Raw genomic sequence first — 17,733 nt, forward strand, 5'->3', positions numbered from 1 at the left:
GACTTGTAGCCAGCTCACCCTCTCTGCCTTAAATCCAAGCTGTGCTGGCAAAGCAGGAGGGAAAACCATCTCCCTGGAGCCTTCAGGTCCCACCAGCACCTTCTGAATGACAGGTGTCACCCCTGCTGTACTCAAGGCAGACATTCTGGTGATTGTGCCTTGGTGACAGCAAGAGAGCTTCCCCAGCCTGTCAGAGCTATATTTAACTCGTCCTCACCTGATCCCTCCTCCTGGCCTCCTTATCTGCCTTTCCTTTTCATCCAGGGCAGGCTGAAGCCACAGGGTGGAGGCAGAAGGATTGCAGCCATGGCAGAGTGAGGGAAGTTCTGATGTGATCAGTCCCCTCCCTGGGTTGGGGGTCAGAGAACCATAGCGTTGTAGGATGATCTCTGCTCTGCCCTGCTGAGACCTCATCTTGAATACTGCCTTCAGCTTTGGGCTCCCCAGTTGAAGAGGGACAGGGCTCTGCTGGAGAGGGTCCAGCAGAGGGCTGTGAGGATGATGAGGGGATTGGAGCACTGCCTGAGGAGGAGAGACTGAGGGACCTGGGGCTGCTCAGTCTGGAGAAGACTAAGAGGGGATTTAATCAATGTTTATAAACATCTGAGGGTTGGGGGTCAGGAGGGGGGGACAGGCTCTGCTCACTGCTCCCTGGGATAGGACAAGCAGCAATGGATGGAAGCTGCAGCACAGGAGGTCCCAGCTCAACACAAGGGGGAACTTCTTGAGTGTAAGGGTCCCAGAGCCCTGGCACAGGCTGCCCAGAGAGGTTGTGGAGTCTCCTTCTCTGGAGCCTTTGCAGGCCTGTCTGGATGGGTTCCTGTGTGCCCTGAGCTAGATTGTGTGGTCCTGCTGAGGCAGGGGGGGGTTGAACTTGATGATCTCCTTAGGTCCCTTCCAATCTCTGACATCTGTGATCCTGTGATCTGGGTTGGAAGGGACTTCTAAAGCTCATCTAATCCAACCTCCCTGCAGTGAGCTGGAAAATTTTCAACTAGAGCCAAGTGCTCAGAGCCCCATCCAACCTGACCTGAAATGTTTCTGAGGATGGGGCATTGTGACAGGCCTGGTTTGGAGTTGATATTGGAAGAGATTTTGTCACTGAAAGGGTTGTCAAGCCCTGGAATAGGTTGCCCAGGGAAGCTGTAGAGTTGCCATCCTTGGGAGGATTTAAAAGCCATGTAGACGTGGTGCTGGGGGACGTGGCTTAGTGGTGACGTGGCACTGCTGGGTTAATGGCTGGATTTGATGATCTTAAAGGTCTCTCCCAACCTTAGTCATGACTCCACAGCTAAGGCAAAGCACCTCTGCCATCCATGGACTGTCAAACACTTAATCCTGGGTGTTTAGGTGCTAACAGAGGTTCCCAACCCAGGACCTATACCGCAGAATCATAGAATCAACCAGGTTGGAAGAGACCTCCAAGCTCATCCAGTCCAGCCTATCCCCCAACCCTATCCAGTCAACTAGACCATGGCACTAAGTGCCAGGAACCCTCTGTGTAGACTGTATCTGTAGATCTCCTCGCCTTGAAGCTGTGCAAGATTGCCACACAGCTCATGTCACACCCTAGGTGGTCCTCCGGCCCCACCGCATGGTCGCTTCCCTCTGATAACTCTGAGGTCTTAAAGGTCAACCCAAGGGCAGTGGGTGGACATGTATCAACCAGCTTCGACATGCTGCACTCCAGGAGTAGCTGTGTTTAGACCCAGAGACTCTCTGATCTTCAATAACCTGGCAGCAGCTTGTAAACAGTGGGCTTGATGTGATAGCATCCTCCGTGAGCAATTTACACCCCTCCCCCCCTGCCCTGGTCCCCATAGCTCTCCTCTTCTCACTCCCACAGCAATGGAAGCCTGAGGGAGAAATATTCCTTGCTAAGAGAGGCTCAGTTTGTGGCTGAGTGTCCACTGTGGTGGGTTGTGGAGTCAAGGAAGGCTGAAGGGATGGGAGCAGTAATGTGTGGGAGTGCTCTGCATGCACAGCTTTGCCTGCTTGGTGCTAGAGAAGCACATTTAGGTGCTTCTGAAATATTGCTTTGGTTTCCTCTCCTGTGGATTTTGCCTAAGAAGAGTGGAAGACTGTAAAGCCTTCAGCTTGTGCCTCTAACATCCTAACCCCAAGGTGTGACCTGCAGATCTAAAGCTATTTGTTGGGACAAAAAGCAACACTCCCCCAGGCAGGTGATCTGAGCAGGTCTCCTGTTTCCCAGCCTCAGCTCCTTGTACACAGGTGGGGAAGGTCTGAGACCCAGGGGCAGGCAGTGTTGTACTCAGTGGGTCTCTCACAGCCTGGTCCTCCTTGGATGCAAGAGGGCAGGATATCAGCTTGGTTCACTGCAGAGCAAATGCCCAGATCACACTCACTCTGAAGCAGAAGGAGCTGACAAAGATAGGTGCAGGGAAAGGAGACCACCACATTGCTCTGTCTCACACTGAAACATGGAAAAGATACTTTGAACCTCCACATTGCCCACACAGCTGAGTGTGGGACAGGTCTGGCTTGGCCTGGCTAGCACTGACCCAGAGAAATCCAAGGGGATATCAGAGGCCAGGAGCCATTACACTTCTGAATGTGGCCACCTTTAGCTGAAGATTAAGAGAGCTCACAAACCACAGAATGGCAGCAGGCAGAAGGGGAGTCTTGAGACCACCTAGTCCAGACCCCTTACTAAAGCAGGGCCACCCAGAGCAGGTTGCCCAGGATCATACTCAGGCAAGTTCTGAACCTCTCCAGGGAAGACTCCACAACCTCTCCAGACAGCCAGTCCCAGTGCTCTGGCACCCTCACAGGAAAGAACCACAGAATCATAGAATGGGTTGGGTTGGAAGGGACCTCAAAGAAGGGACCCCTGCAGAGGGACCTGGCCAGGCTGCATGGGTGGGCAGAGGCCAATGGGATGAGACTGAACAAGGCCAAGTGCAGGGTTCTGCACTTTGGCCACAACAACCCCAAGCAGCACTACAGGCTGGGGCCAGAGTGGCTGAGAGCAGCCAGGCAGAGAGGGAGCTGGGGGTGCTGGGAGAGAGGAGCTGCAGATGAGGCAGCAGTGCCCAGGTGGGCAGCAGAGCCAATGGCATCCTGGGCTGGCTCAGGAGCAGTGTGGGCAGCAGGACAAGGGAGGTTCTTGTGCCCCTGTGCTCAGCACTGCTCAGGCCACTCCTGGAGTGCTGTGTCCAGTTCTGGGCTCCTCCATTCAAGAGAGATGTTGAGGTGCTGGAAGGTGTCCGGAGCAGGGCAGCAAGGCTGGGGAGGGGCCTGGAGCAGAGCCCTGTGAGGAGAGGCTGAGGGAGCTGGGGGTGTGCAGCCTGCAGCAGAGGAGGCTCAGGGCAGAGCTCATTGCTGTCTGCAGCTGCCTGCAGGGAGGCTGTAGCCAGGTGGGGTTGGGCTCTGCTGCCAGGCAAGCAGCAACAGAAGAAGGGGACACAGTCTCAAGTTGTGGCAGGGGAGGTCTAGGCTGGATGTTGTTAGGAAGTTGTTGTCAGAGAGAGTGATTGGCACTGGAATGGGCTGCCCAGGGAGGTGGTGGAGTCTGTGTGCCTGGAGGTGTTGAAGCCAAGCCTGTCTGGGGCACTTAGTGCCATGCTCTGGTTGGTTGTTGAGGGCTGGGTGCTAGGTTGGACTGGCTGAGCCTGGAGGTCTCTTCCAACCTGCTTGATTCTATGATTCTACGAAAGCTCAGCCAGTTCCAAACCCCTTCCATAGGCAGGGACACCTCCCACTAGAACAGGTTGCTCAAGGTCTCATCCAGCCTGGTCCTGAACACCCCCAGGGAGGTTGTGGAGCACAGAAGCACCCAACGTGATCTTTGATCACGTTGGGTGCTTCTGTGCTCCACAACCTCCCTGGGCAACCTGTGCCAGTGTCTCACCACCCTCAACCTGTGCCAGTGTCTCACCACCCTCACTGCAAAGAACTCCTTCCTAACATCCACCTTCAATCTCCTCTCTACCAGCTCCAACCCATTCCTCCTCATCCTGCCATTACAACTCCAAGAAGCTCAACAGCTTCACGGCTACAGAACAGATCCAACCTGTTCTGCTCTGCCTGCCTGTGAGACCAAAGGACCCTTCCACCTGAGAAGAAACTGAAGCACGAAAGCAAGAGAAATCAAAGCGCTCCCCAGCCGAGTCCTCCCCTTTGCTTTCCCCTTAGCAAAGCAACAGGGTGAAGGCCACGGGACAGAGCCCAGCTGTGCCGGCTATTTCCAGTGCAGTCTCTCCCCTGCAGTCCCTGCTGGCCTCCTCCTCCTCCTCCTCCTCCTCCTCCTCCTCCTCCTCCTGCTTGGAGCGGGACCGCAAAACAAGCCGACCGCATCCCGAGCGGCTCCGGAGCCGCTCCCCGGCGCTCAAGGTAACAGGCAGCGCACATCTGCGCCCTGCTCCTCTGCCCACCCCTCACCTCCCCACGGGAATGTTCTGTACCCGGCAGCAGCAGCGTCACGGGGGGAGAGCTGCCTGCGTCAGGCTCTCCTGCCGCGGGGACCTTGACTCCTGTCTGGGAGTGAGAAGGACAGGCAAGGGCTGCGGTAACAGCGCCGGGGCTGGGATGCTGCTCTGCTCCGGAGAGTCCGAGAATCACCGAGTCAGAGAATCAGAGAACCCAGCAGCTTGGAAGAGACCTCCAGGCTCAGCCAGTGCAACCTAGCACCCAGCCCTCGACACTCAACCAGACCATGGCACTAAGTGCCCCAGCCAGGCTTGGCTTCAACACCTCCAGCCACACAGACTCCACCACCTCCCTGGGCAGCCCATTCCAATGCCAATCACTCTCTCTGACAACAACTTCCTCCTAACATCCAGCCTAGACCTCCCCTGCCACTGCTTGACACTCTGTCCCCTTCTTCTGTTGCTGCTTGTCTGGCAGCAGAGCCCAACCCCACCTGGCTACAGCCTCCCTTCAGGCAGCTGCAGACAGCAATGAGGTCACCCCTGAGCTTCCTCTTCTCCAAGAATCCCTGCAGCAAGCAGGGGCACCTTCAACTAGATCAGGTTGCTCAGGGTCTCATCCAACCTGACATGGAATGTTTCCAGGGATGTGGCATCTAACTCCTCTCTGGGTGTCCGGGGCCAGTGTCTCACCTCCCTCAGTGTAAAAAATGCCTTCCTTCAGGGAGCTACAGACAGCAATGAGCTCTGCCCTGAGCCTCCTCTGATGCAGGCTGCACACCCCCAGCTCCCTCAGCCTCTCCTCACAGGGCTCTGCTCCAGTCCCCTCCCCAACCAGGGATTGGTCTCTCCTCCCAGACCACCAGCAATAGAACAAAGGGACACAGTCTCAAGTTGTGCCAGGGCAGGTCTAGGCTGGATGTTAGGAGGAAGTTCCTGGCAGAGAGAGTGATTGGCATTGGAATGGGCTGCCCAGGGAGGTGGTGGAGTCTCTGTGCCTGGAGGTGTTGAAGCCAAGCCTGGCTGGGGCACTTAGTGCCATGGTCTGGTTGCTTGTTGAGGGCTGGGTGCTAGGTTGGGCTGGCTGAGCTTGGAGCTCTCTTCCAACCTGCTTGATTCTGTGATTCTATGACACCAAACATTGATCACTCTGTGGTTCTATGTCTAACCAGTCAGTGCTCTAAGGCTCTTAGCACAACACTTGGCCCACACCACCCTTTTGGTGCAGTGCAGTGCCTGACCTGCCCAGGAATCCCTTCTTTCCATTCCCTCACACCTCCTCCTGTTGTTTCAGGAGATGGCTCCATATCTGTCTGGCTTGTGAGCTGCCTTTTCTCAGCACAACTCAAGAGCAAGAGAGGTTGGCAGCCACGCTGCTGAACGGATATGGGTTGGCAAGAAGCTGTTTGGCAGGGAGAGCTGACATTAACTGCTCAGGCTATTTAAAAAGGGTGATTTAATCAGCCAAAGTATTTCTGCCCAGCTCCGTGCACAGAGTACATTTGGCACTTTGCTGGCATCGGACCAGGGTCTTTTATCAAGAGGAGTGAGGAAGGGAAGGGAAGGGCAAAGCAGATGTGGGTGTAGATGAAAAAAAAAAGAGGTTTTCCAAGGTTCTTCCATAAAGAAAAGCAAGGAAGAGAAAACATAGTTAAAAATACTATCATGGCATGTTCTGGGCAGAGATACCAGTGTCCCAGGGAAAATATACGTGGCTGTGGTTTGCCAAGAGGGGAAGAAAAGGGAGGATGAGGGAGGGTACTGAGGCTGTTCTTTGATTTGAGAATGAAGCAAGGCCAAAGAGCAGAGCTGGGCTTTGCTGGGATTGTTCAGCAGAAGTTGCATTTTACAGCCAAAGCAAACCAGGCTTGAAACCTGCCAAGAGCAGAGATTTGCTCCTGGGGAGAAGGGCCAGATCTGTTAACGTCCTGTGGTGTGCTACCAACTGCTGCTCCAACAGCACTGGGGAGGAGGCTATGCAAATCCTTGGAGAGAGGTGAAAGGAGACAGTGTGAGCTTTCTTTCTGGTCTCAGAGACCACTGCTTCAGTCCCTCCTGCTGTCTAAAGCAGTTGTCACTATGCAAGTATGATGGGGCAATGTCATCCAAGAATTCAGTAGTGACTCTCCATCGTTGGAGAGCCAGTTAGGGAGATGCATTAGAACCATAGAATCAGTCAGGGTTGGAAGGGACCACAAGGAGCAGCCAGTTCCAACCCCTCTGCCATGCTCAGGGACACCCTACCCTAGAGCAGGCTGCACACAGCCTCATCCAAGCTGTTTCCTCTCATCCTCTGGTGAGTTAGATGGGAGAAGAGACTCACCCCCACCTCTCTCCAACTTCCTCTCATCATAGAATCATAGAATCAGTCAGGGTTGGAAAGGACCACAAGGATCAGCCAGTTCCAGCCCCCCTGCCATGCCCAGGGACACCCTACCCTAGAGCAGACTGCACACAGCCTCAGCCAGGCTGTTTCCTCATGTCCTCTGGTGAGTTAAATGGGAGAAGAGACTCAGCCCCACCTCTCTCCAAGCTCCTCTCGTCACAGAATGGTATGGAAATGATTTGTTGGATCCACCCAAGAACCTGAAAGCAAAGGTGGCTCATTTTGTGATTTGGCTGGGTTAGGTTGGGGATTGGAGCTGCCCTCACAAGCAACCACTGTTGGTGTGATTTGGGCTTGACCTAGAATCATAGAATCAGTCAGGGTGGGAAGGGACCACAAGGAGCAGCCAGTTCCAACCCCCCTGCCATGCCCAGGGACACCCTACCCTAGAGCAGGCTGCACACAGCCTCACACAGCCTGGCCTCAAACACCTCCAGCCATGGGGCCTCAACCACCTCCCTGGGCAACCCATTCCAGCCTCTCACCACTCTCCTGCTCAACAACTTCCTCCTCACCTCCAGCCTCACTCTCCCCACCTCCAGCTTTGCTCCATTCCCCCCAGTCCTGCCACTCCCTGACAGCCTCCAAGTCCCTCCCCAGCTTTTTTGTAGGTCCCCTTCAGATACATTCCTCCCAGGAGCTAACCACCAAGGCTTGTCTGGAGAGACTTTTGCACCATTTTCACTTTATCTCTTCAAAACAGCTCTGGGTTTTGTCTCAGCTGGCTGAAATTTTTCATGACCATCATTAATTCACTGAAAAAATGCAGGGGGTTTGGCAGATCAAGTCTCCTTGCAAGCTCAGGCCTAATTTGGCAAGCTGCTTCAGCCAAGGGAAGAAGAAAAAACAACAACAACAGAAGAACCCCACCAAAAATCAAGGGAGAAAACTCTGAAGCATTTTGTGCTGAGTTTCAAAAGGAAATTTCTTGCCTCCTCTTTCATGTGCAGAGGTTTTGCCTAGAAACTCAAGTGTGAGCCTCTTGTTTGACTCTTAGTGAGATTAGAGAGGAAAAGAAAGAGGGGGGGGGGGGGGGGGGGGCGGAAATCAATGTTTGGTATCATTTAATTCACCTAAAAATAACAATCTGAATTCTCTGTGGGACAGTGAAGGGATTTGTCTCCTGGGTCATAGAATCATAGAATCAACCAGGTTGGAAGAGAGCTCCAAGCTCAGACAGTCCAACCTAGCACTCAGCCCTCAACAAGCAACCAGACCATGGCACTAAGTGCCCCAGCCAGGCTTGGCTGCAACACCTCCAGCCACACAGACTCCACCACCTCCCTGGGCAGCCCATTCCAATGCCAATCACTCTCTCTGACAACAACTTCCTAACAACATCCAGCCTTGACCTCCCCTGCCACAATCTGGGACTGTGTCCCCTTGTTCTACTGCTGCTTGCCTGGCAGCAGAGCCCAACCCTACCTGGCTACAGCCTCCCTGCAGGCAGCTGCAGACAGCAATGAGCTCTGCCCTGAGCCTCCTCTGCTGCAGGCTAAACATCATCCCCTCTATCTCTGAGAGCTGTGTGGGTCATGTAGTCATCTCCTAGACCTGAGTTTCTGGTCTTTGCAGCCCAAAGCAGAGGTGTTTTCATTCAAATGTTGGCCTGAGATACAGGGGCGAGGTGTTATTAGGATGTGGTCCTCTGGATCCTTGAGGGCACCAAGGATACTTTGGGGTCCCATACCCTTGTTTCACAGAAGAGTATGATATGGCCATGAACAGAGGACAAGACTGATCACAGCCCTCCAAGTAATCTGGTCTTTGCCAGACAGAAATACCCCATGTCATTGTTGCCTCCAGCTGGGGACATGAACCCCATCATGCAAAGGGCACTGCTGGCAAGTGGGACCACAGAGCTGAGATGCTGAATTTGGCAGGCTCCATGACATAGTACTTGGAGAAACTCAGCCTGAATGACTCCATCTCTTGTCCCCATGGATGCTATGGGGAGTCTAGTGCCACCCTGGTGGTGAAAGAACCTGTTCCTGTTTCTGTCTACAACTACCTGCAGGGAGGCTGTAGCCAGGTGGGGTTGGGCTCTGCTGCCAGGCAAGCAGCAACAGAACAAGGGGACAGAGTCTGAAGTTGTGGCAGGGGAGGTCTAGGCTGGATGTTGTTAGGAAGTTGTTGTCAGAGAGAGTGATTGGCATTGGAATGGGCTGCCCAGGGAGGTGGTGGAGTCTGTGTGGCTGGAGGTGTTGCAGCCAAGCCTGGCTGGGGCACTTTGTGCCATGGTCTGGTTGATTGTTGAGGGCTGGGTGCTAGGTTGGGCTGGCTGAGCTTGGAGGTCGCTTCCAATTTGCTGGATTCTATTATTCTATTACTTCAACCTCCTTGATTCTATGATTCTATGATTCTATGACTTCAACCTGCTTGATTCCATGATTCTATCACTCAGTGCCATGGTCTGGTTGATTGGACAGGGCTGGGTGCTAGGTTGGAGTGGGTGAGCTTGGAAGTCTCTTCCAACCTGATTGATTCTGTGACTCTATGATGAAAAGCAATGATAAGCAACTCCTGCCCCTTTCAGAGCTCAAGACCCAAGGTAATTTTAACATGGCAGTCACACCTAGAACACTTCTTGTGCTGGTTGTTGCTGAGGGTGAGAAAGAAGAAGACAACTCCGTGGCCTCTGATCCCTTTGTTGTCTTCATCTCTTCTTCTTCCCAGCCAGCAAGCTCAGGTTCTAGTTGTCACAGGTGGTTCTGGAGCATTTCTTGGTTGGGATAGGTTTGTTTCCAGGAGAGTTAAAGGGACAATCAGCTCCTGTTTTGTTCTTGAGGATTAATGTTCACTGCAGTCAGCCCTGAGTGACAAGAAACAGGAAGAGCAGTGAACGCTGGGGTGCAGGACCAAAATGATGATGTTAAAAATGCAGAGGCATTGCCAGGAAACACTCAGAGGATATCTGAAATGCAGCAGGGGAAATGAGATGGGAGCAAGGTCTAATTTAGGGATGAACTATCCAATTTGCTTTTATTGTCCTTACCCCCTCTTCCTCTGCCTTCCATTTGACTGTTTTTAGATCCAGAACCTTTTTTTAGGCTCTCAGATATTCATGGTTTGTTTTCATCTTTACTCCAGCCAGTCACAGGAGAATAATCCTCTGTGATTTGCTGCCTGGGCAGAAACCAGAGGTGAGCAACATCTGTACAGTAAGGGTCACAGAATTAACCAGGTTGGGAAAGACCTTCGAGATCATCGAGTCCAACCTATCACCTAACACCTTCTAATTAACCAGACCATGGCACTGAGTGCCTCATCCAGCCTCCTTTAAACACTCCCAGGGACAGTGACTCCACCACCTCCCTGGGCAGCCCATTCCAATGCCAATCACTCTCTCTGTGAAGAACTTCCTAACACCCAGCCTAGACCTGCCCTGATGCAGCTTGAGACTGTGCCCTCTTCTTGTCTCCCTGAGTGCCTGGCAGCAGAGCCCAACCCCACCTGGCTACAGCCTCCCTGCAGGCAGCTGCAGACAGCAATGAGCTCTGCCCTGAGCCTCCTCTGCTGCAGGCTGCACACCCCCAGCTCCCTCAGCCTCTCCTCACAGGGCTCTGCTCCAGGCCCCTCCCCAGCCTTGCTGCCCTTCTCTGGGCACCATCCAGTACCTCAACAATGAGGGTTGACCTCATTGCTGCCTACAACTACCTGAAGGGAGGCTGTAGCCAGGTGGGGTTGGGCTCTGCTGCCAGGCAAGCAGCAACTGAACAAGGGGACACAGTCTTGAGTTGTGCCAGGGCAGGTCTAGGCTGGGAGTTAGGAGGAAGTTCCTGGCAGAGAGAGTGATTGGCATTGGAATGGGCTGCCCAGGGAGGTGGTGAAGTTGCTGTCCCTGGAGGTGTTCAAGCACAGCCTGGTGGGGCACTTAGTGCCATGGTCTGGTTACAAGACCAGCCACCCTCTTGCCTGGCTGTTGGGTGCTGGAGTCTCAGCAGCATGCAGCAGTGTGCTCCTGCCTCAGTCCATGATGTGGAGTTGTTAGCAGTCATTTATTCAACTAAATAAGCCAGAGAACCTCTCTAGGTGCTCCATGGTGAGGGAAGAGACAGTGACACCTCCCAGGGGCAATTCAACACTCTGCTCTCTACCATCCCCTGGCAGACCCTGGTGCCAGTCACTGTGCCTGGAGGTGTTGAAGCCAAGCCTGGCTGGGGCACTTAGTGCCATGGTCTGGTTGACTGGATAGGGCTGGGTGCTAGGTTGGACTGGCTGAGCTTGGAGCTCTCTTCCAACCTGCTTGATTCTATCACTCTGTGACTGGAAGCAGCTGAGAGCAGCCAGCTCACTGCATGCAGAGCCCTGACTTGCAGCTGGGAGAGAACCAGCAGGAACTGGATCCACTTTGCCTTGCTCTCAGCCTTCTACTCACTCATCAGCAGGCTCAGAAAAGAGATGCAAGCCACTTGCAAAGAGCCTGGCTGATTTAGGGGGTTTGGGGGGGGAGGGGGGGGCAGGAGATGGGACGAAATCAGTGTTCTCTCATAACTCCAGACAACGTGTATATCACTTTAATTGATGTCAAACTTTCAACCTGACATGCTTTATAAACCATGGGCAGCTTTGATCTCCTTGTCTTTGCCTATAAATGCAAGGATTACAAAAACATTCCCCACACCCCCCACACCCCCCCCCCCAAAAAAAAAAAAAGAAGGGCACCAAAAAATGTCTTTCACCAAGGTACTTTGCTCCAGCAGATAAGGCTAATAAGCAAAGAAACTCCAGGTATTAGGAAATGAGGCTCTGTCTCTATTTTTTTTTCCTTTCAGGACTATCCTCCGGAGTGGAGAGAGGAGGGGAGGGGTGAAAAGACTGAAGGGTATTGATGCCTGTGCTCCGCCTGGCGTTATCCCGCAGCACTGTTTACATCCCTGGGATGTGGATAAAGGTAGCTGTCACTTCTGGCACCGCTCTCCCTGCCGGCAGATTCCAGCCAACTGTGGCTGACACTGCCCAACCTTGCGCTGACTGACAGCCCCCCCCCACCCCGTGGCATGGTTACTGTCAGAGCCCTCAGAGGCCTGGGGGTGCCCAGCTCTGTGCAGGGTGGGGAAGGGCAGAGGGGTTTCTAGAGGGCAGTGGCTCTGCTCTGCCTCGGGTGCAGCAGCACGCAGCAGGAGGCAGCTCCTCTCTGTGCAGCGCTAGCAGGGTTGAGGGAAGGGGTCCAGAGAAGGGCAGCAAGGCTGAGGAGGGGCCTGGAGCACAGCCCTGTGAGGAGAGGCTGAGGGAGCTGGGGGTGTGCAGCCTGCAGCAGAGGAGGCTCAGGGCAGAGCTCATTGCTGTCTGCAGCTGCCTGCAGGGAGGCTGTAGCCAGGTGGGGTTGGGCTCTGCTGCCAGGCACCCAGCAATAGAAGAAGGGGACAGAGTGTCAAGTTGTGCCAGGGCAGGTCTAGGCTGGATGTTAGGAGGAAGTTCTTCACAGAGAGAGTGATTGGCATTGGAATCATAGAACCATAGAATCAAGCAGGTTGGAAGAGATCTCCAAGATCTTCCAGTGCAACTTATCCAACCTATCCATCCAGTCCAACCTATCCAGCCAAGATCATCCAGTCCAGCCCTCAACAATCAACCAGACCATGGCACTAAGTGCCCCAGCCAGGCTTTGCTTCAACACCTCCAGGCACACAGACTCCACCACCTCCCTGGGCAGCCCATTCCAGTGCCAATCACTCTCTCTGACAACAACTTCCTCCTAACATCCAGCCTAGACCTCCCCCAGCACAACTTGACACTCTGTCCCCTTCTTCTGTTGCTGCTTGCCTGGCAGAAGAAACCAAGACCATCCAGTCCAACCTTTACTCCCCCGTGGTACTCTTAGACAGTTTAATCACCTGAAGAGCAGCACTGAGACTGTCTGAAAGCAGCTGAGATGTCAGTAGAGGCTCAGAAGATGCAGCACAAGACTCACACCCATCTGAGTAGCAGCAGAATCTCCAGCTAGAATTAACTTATCCATCCACATGATGTGGATGTCTAATGATGTGGGTGTTTAAGATAATCCTTAATCCACAAATCCCACCCCAGTGGTGAAGCCACCACAGCTACTGGTACCCACGGAGGTGGTGGAGTCACCATCCCTAGAGGTGTTGAAGCCAAGCCTGGCTGGGGCACTTAGTGCCATGGTCTGGTTGCTTGGCCAGGGCTGGATGCTAGGTTGGGTTGGATGAGCTTGGGGGTCTCTTCCAACCTGCTTGATTCTCTGATTCTGTGGTTCCACTCAGCAGCAGGGTTTGGTTAGCTGGATGACTGACCTGTGGACTCTGAAATGTGGGGTGTCAAACCTGCAGACCAAGAGCCATCCCCAGGCTCCTTTCATAGTGGGAACCACTTTTCCCAGTCCCTGGGAAGGGTCTGAGCCTTTGGGGAGCTCTATAGAGTTAAGGCATTATCTGTGAAGTGAGCTATGAAATTATGTCCTTGGTGCTAAGGTCTCCACAAGAGCACTGAGACCTCTTCTGCACCTTGGGCTTCAAGGGAAAAAAGGCTGGGGACAGCCCAGGCCCCAATGCAAAGAGAATGACTAAAGGAGAAGAAATAACAGATTGAGGAGGATGCCCTGGAATTGGTGAGTCTGCAGAGATGCTTGAGGAGCAACATTGCTTTGTGAAAGGTGAAAGAAGGGAGGGAGGAAGGGAATTTAATGGCAAGCTCAGGGAAGCCTGGGAAGGAGAAGCTGCCTGGGAAACTCAAGCATCCTTCAGAACAGCATCTGACAAGGAGAAGTAGGCAGATACAACTGAGTCTGCCTTGGGGCAGCAGAGTGGGTGAGATGCCCTGGAGGAGCCCCTTCTAGCCCAGCAGTACTTTGACCCTTGTCTGTCAGGGCTGTGGCAGCTGCCATGGGATGTGACTTGCTGCAGACTTCTCTGCACCTTGGGGCTGGAGGAGGGAGCAAGACCCATCTCTGTGGGCGCCCACAGCAGTGTCTGGCTGCAAGGCCACCCTCTCTATCTGCCTGTGTCTGTCAAACAAACTGATTAAACCATCTGAGGAAAGCAAAAGCCAGGGGCTGGGACTGGCTTTTGATGGCATTGCTTGGGTCACACTGGGTGAACCCTCACAGACCTTGTCAATTAAAATGTCCAGCCCTGCCTGCACTGTTCCAGCCTTTGCCATGTTTCTGCAGGACATTTCCCCTTCTATTTAGCCTCTATTTAGATTAAAGCTTCTATTTAGCCAGACAAAACCACTGCCAGCAGGGTTTGCCACTCTCACAAGACAGAGGAATGCAACTACACTGCCCACATGATGGGTTTTGATAGGAACATCAAGGAAGAAGAACCCACCCAAAACAGATATTAATGTGGATTAAAACATTGAATCACAGAGTTGATGTGATTGGAAGAGACCTTTAAGATCATCAAGCCCAACTGCTAACCCAGCACTGCCAAAGCACCACTAGAATCATGGAATCAGTCAGGGTTGGAAGGGACCACAAGGAGCAGCCAGTTCCAACCCCTCTGCCATGCCCAGGGACACCCTACCCTAGAGCAGGCTGCACACAGCCTCACACAGCCTGGCCTCAAACACCTCCAGCCATGGGGCCTCAACCACCTCCCTGGGCAACCCAGTCCAGCCTCTCACCACTCTCCTGCTCAACAACTTCCTCCTCACCTCCAGCCTCACTCTCCCCACCTCCAGCTTTGCTCCATTCCCCCCACTCCTGTCACTCCCTGATAGCCTCAGAAGTCCCTCCCCAGCTTTTTTGGAGCCCCCTTCAGATCCTGGAAGCCACAAGAAGGTCACTAAACCACGTCCTTAAGCACCACACCTCCATGGCTTTTAAATACCTGCAGGAATGGTGAGCCCAGCACTTGACACTGCTAATTAACATGATTTAAGCTGGCAGGCCAGCTAGAAGGGACATTAACTCTCCTGCTTTTGGGGTTGAAAGCAAGCTCCAGTTTTACAAGTCCAGATAAGTCTTCTTTGAGAAATGGGACTCTGGCTCCTAAATCAATTAGGCTGCCAGCTCTACAAAGGGAAATCTCTAACAGAGCAGAGAATTAACCCTGGACCTTGCAAACCGTGTGCCAAGCTGCTGAGCGCTGCCTCTCGCCTCTTCACCTACCACGCACATGGCCCGAAGAGAGAAATTACTTTGCAGTAATGCTGTCAGAGACCAAAGCAAATCTGATGCCCCCAGACTTGTGGAGGGCAAAGGCCTTGACCTATGACTGTAACCATCTGCAGAGAATGGATCCACCCACCCGAGCGTGAGAGGAAACCAAAGTGTGCAGCATTGCTGGGTTTTGCTAACGGCCTCTATGCTCAGCCTGAGCTGGCTGGGTGAGGAGCCCTGGCAAAGCCCAGGGTTGTTCTAAGAGCCACCAGCATGGCCCTGGACTCAGCTTTAGACACATCAGCTGTGCACATGAAGGATAGAGACCCTTCAAGGAAGCATGCTGGCACGTTTCCTTTGCCAGATGTCAAGAGCAGGCAGTGATGGAGGACTCACAGGGTGTCTAAATGGTCTTGTCTGTATGTCCTTGAGTTTGCTTCACAGCATTTGGTAATGTCTCTTCAGGAAGCAATGGATCCCTCAGCAGCCATGGGAACAGAAATCATCAGCCAGTGGCATCCTGGCCTGGATCAGGATGTCATTGGCTCAGGATCACAATCATGGATCAGGAGCAGGAGCAGTGTGGGCAGCAGGACAAGGGAGGTTCTTCTGCCCCTGTGCTCAGCACTGATCAGGACACACCTTGAGTGCTGTGTCCAGTTCTGGACTCCTCAATTCAAGAGAGATGCTGAGGTGCTGGAAGGTGTCCAGAGAAGGAAAGTAAGGCTGGGGAGGGGCCTGGAGCAGAGCCCTGTGAGGAGAGGCTGAGGGAGCTGGGGGTGTGCAGCCTGCAGCAGAGGAGGCTCAGGGCAGAGCTCATTGCTGTCTGCAGCTGCCTGCAGGGAGGCTGTAGCCAGGTGGGGTTGGGCTCTGCTGCCAGGCAAGGTGCAACAGAAGGAGGCGACACAGCCTCAAGTTGTGCCAGGACAGGTCTAGGCTGGATGTTGTTAGGAAGTTCCTGGCAGAGAGAGTGATTGGCATTGGAATGGGCTGCCCAGAGAGGTGGTGGAGTCTGTGTGGCTGGAGGTGTTGAAGCCAAGCCTGGCTGGGGCACTTAGTGCCATGGTCTGGTTGATTGGCCAGGGCTGGGTGCTAGGTTGGACTGTCTGAGCTTGGAGGTCTCTTGCAACCTGCTTGATTCTATGATTCTATGAGTGTCAGCCAACTTGGCCTCAAGTCTGACTTTGGATCCACTTTGTCCCACTCATGCACACAAAACTTGATCAGCTTGGATGGGATACCCAGAGCCCAAGTCATCTGCTTTGAGTTTAGCAGCTTGATTCAGCTGCACCTTAGTAGGCATCAGGTGATATTCTAGAAGCTCTTAGCCTCTTGAAGCTGCTCTTCAAGACCTGCATAGGTAACCCACAGAGCTACTATCATATCTTTGTGGCAACAGATATATGTAAATGTCTCATGAAGAAAAAAGTCTTGGGGTTGGAATTAGATCACAGGGTCAAAGGATCACTGGATCACAGGCTCACAGGATGTCAAGGGTTGGAAGGGACCCAAACTGGTCATTGAGTACAACCCCCCTGCCAGAGCAGGACAATACAATATGTCTCAGGTCACATACAGGCCTTGAAAGGCTCCAGAGAAGGAGACTCCACAGCCTCTCTGGGCAGCCTGTGCCAGGGACCCTTCCAGGCAAGAAGTTCTCCCTTGTGTTGAGCTGGAGCCTCCTGTGCTGCAGCTTCCATCCATCGCTCCTTGTCCTGTCATCTTTATGGTCCATTCCAATCCAAACCATTCTATGATTCCATAGTAACACTAGAAGATCTCAGAGGCCTTCATGTGTGCAGCCAAATGGATGCTTCTGTTCAAGCTAATCACAGAGAATCATAGAATCAACCAGGTTGAAGAGACCTCCAAGGTCACCCAGCCCAACCTAGCACTCAGACCTAGCCAGTCAACCAGACCATGGAACTAAGTGCCCCAGCCAGGCTTGGCTTCAACACCTCCAGCCCAACCTAGCACTCAGACCTAGCCAGTCAACCAGACCATGGCACTAAGTGCCCCAGCCAGGCTTTGCATGAACACCTCCAGCCCAACCTATCACCCAGCCCTGGCCAGTCAACCAGACCATGGCACTAAGTGCCCCAGACAGGCTTTGCATGAACACCTCCAGCCCAACCTAGCACCCAGCCCTGGCCAATCAACCAGACCATGGCACTAAGTGCCCCAGCCAGGCTTGGCTTCAACACCTCCAGGCACAGAGACTCCACCACCTCCCTGGGCAGCCCATTCCAATGGCAAATGATCCCTAGGCTCCCTTTGCAGTCGCTTGCAGACAAGCAGGCATGAATCGTTTGGCCTCTTTGAGATGTCTGCCTCAGGCTGAGAGAAATCCTGCTTTGGAAGTTGCTGTCTAATTCTGCCTGCAAAGAAAGCTCAGGGTGATTAGCTCAGCTCTGGATGTTTACAATGCACATGGCAAAATGTGACCAGAAGACTCTCACCCTTGGGCCTTTGCTATTCTGCTTGTCCCTGTGTCCCTTCCAAGGCTGGGTGAAAAACAGAGGGAAAAGAGGAGGACAAAGAGGCCCTCCCACTCTGTCTGTGCTGGCATCCTCCTTACACTGCATGGAGAGGATCCTAATAGGATCTTTAGAAGAGGTTAACTCTTCAGAAGCCTCCGTCTCTGCCCTCCATCCTGGACGCCTGCCAGAGCAAAGCCAAGGATAACAAACCAGCTTTCCTTCAAGTATTCTGAGCCAATTAAAAAAGACAAATTAGTTTGGCCTTATCTTTCCCTCCTCCTCCCCCTTTCCACCCAAGAGACAAGAGGGGATCCGCCGAGGAATGTTTCTCCTCTGTGATGGCTCTGCCTCGCTGAACTCTTCAAGGTCTATGATGGATGAAAGCTCTCCCTTCCATTACGCTTCCGACAG

The sequence above is a fragment of the Pogoniulus pusillus genome, chromosome 7, assembly GCF_015220805.1.
Source record: "Pogoniulus pusillus isolate bPogPus1 chromosome 7, bPogPus1.pri, whole genome shotgun sequence".
Taxonomy (NCBI): Eukaryota; Metazoa; Chordata; class Aves; order Piciformes; family Lybiidae; genus Pogoniulus; species Pogoniulus pusillus.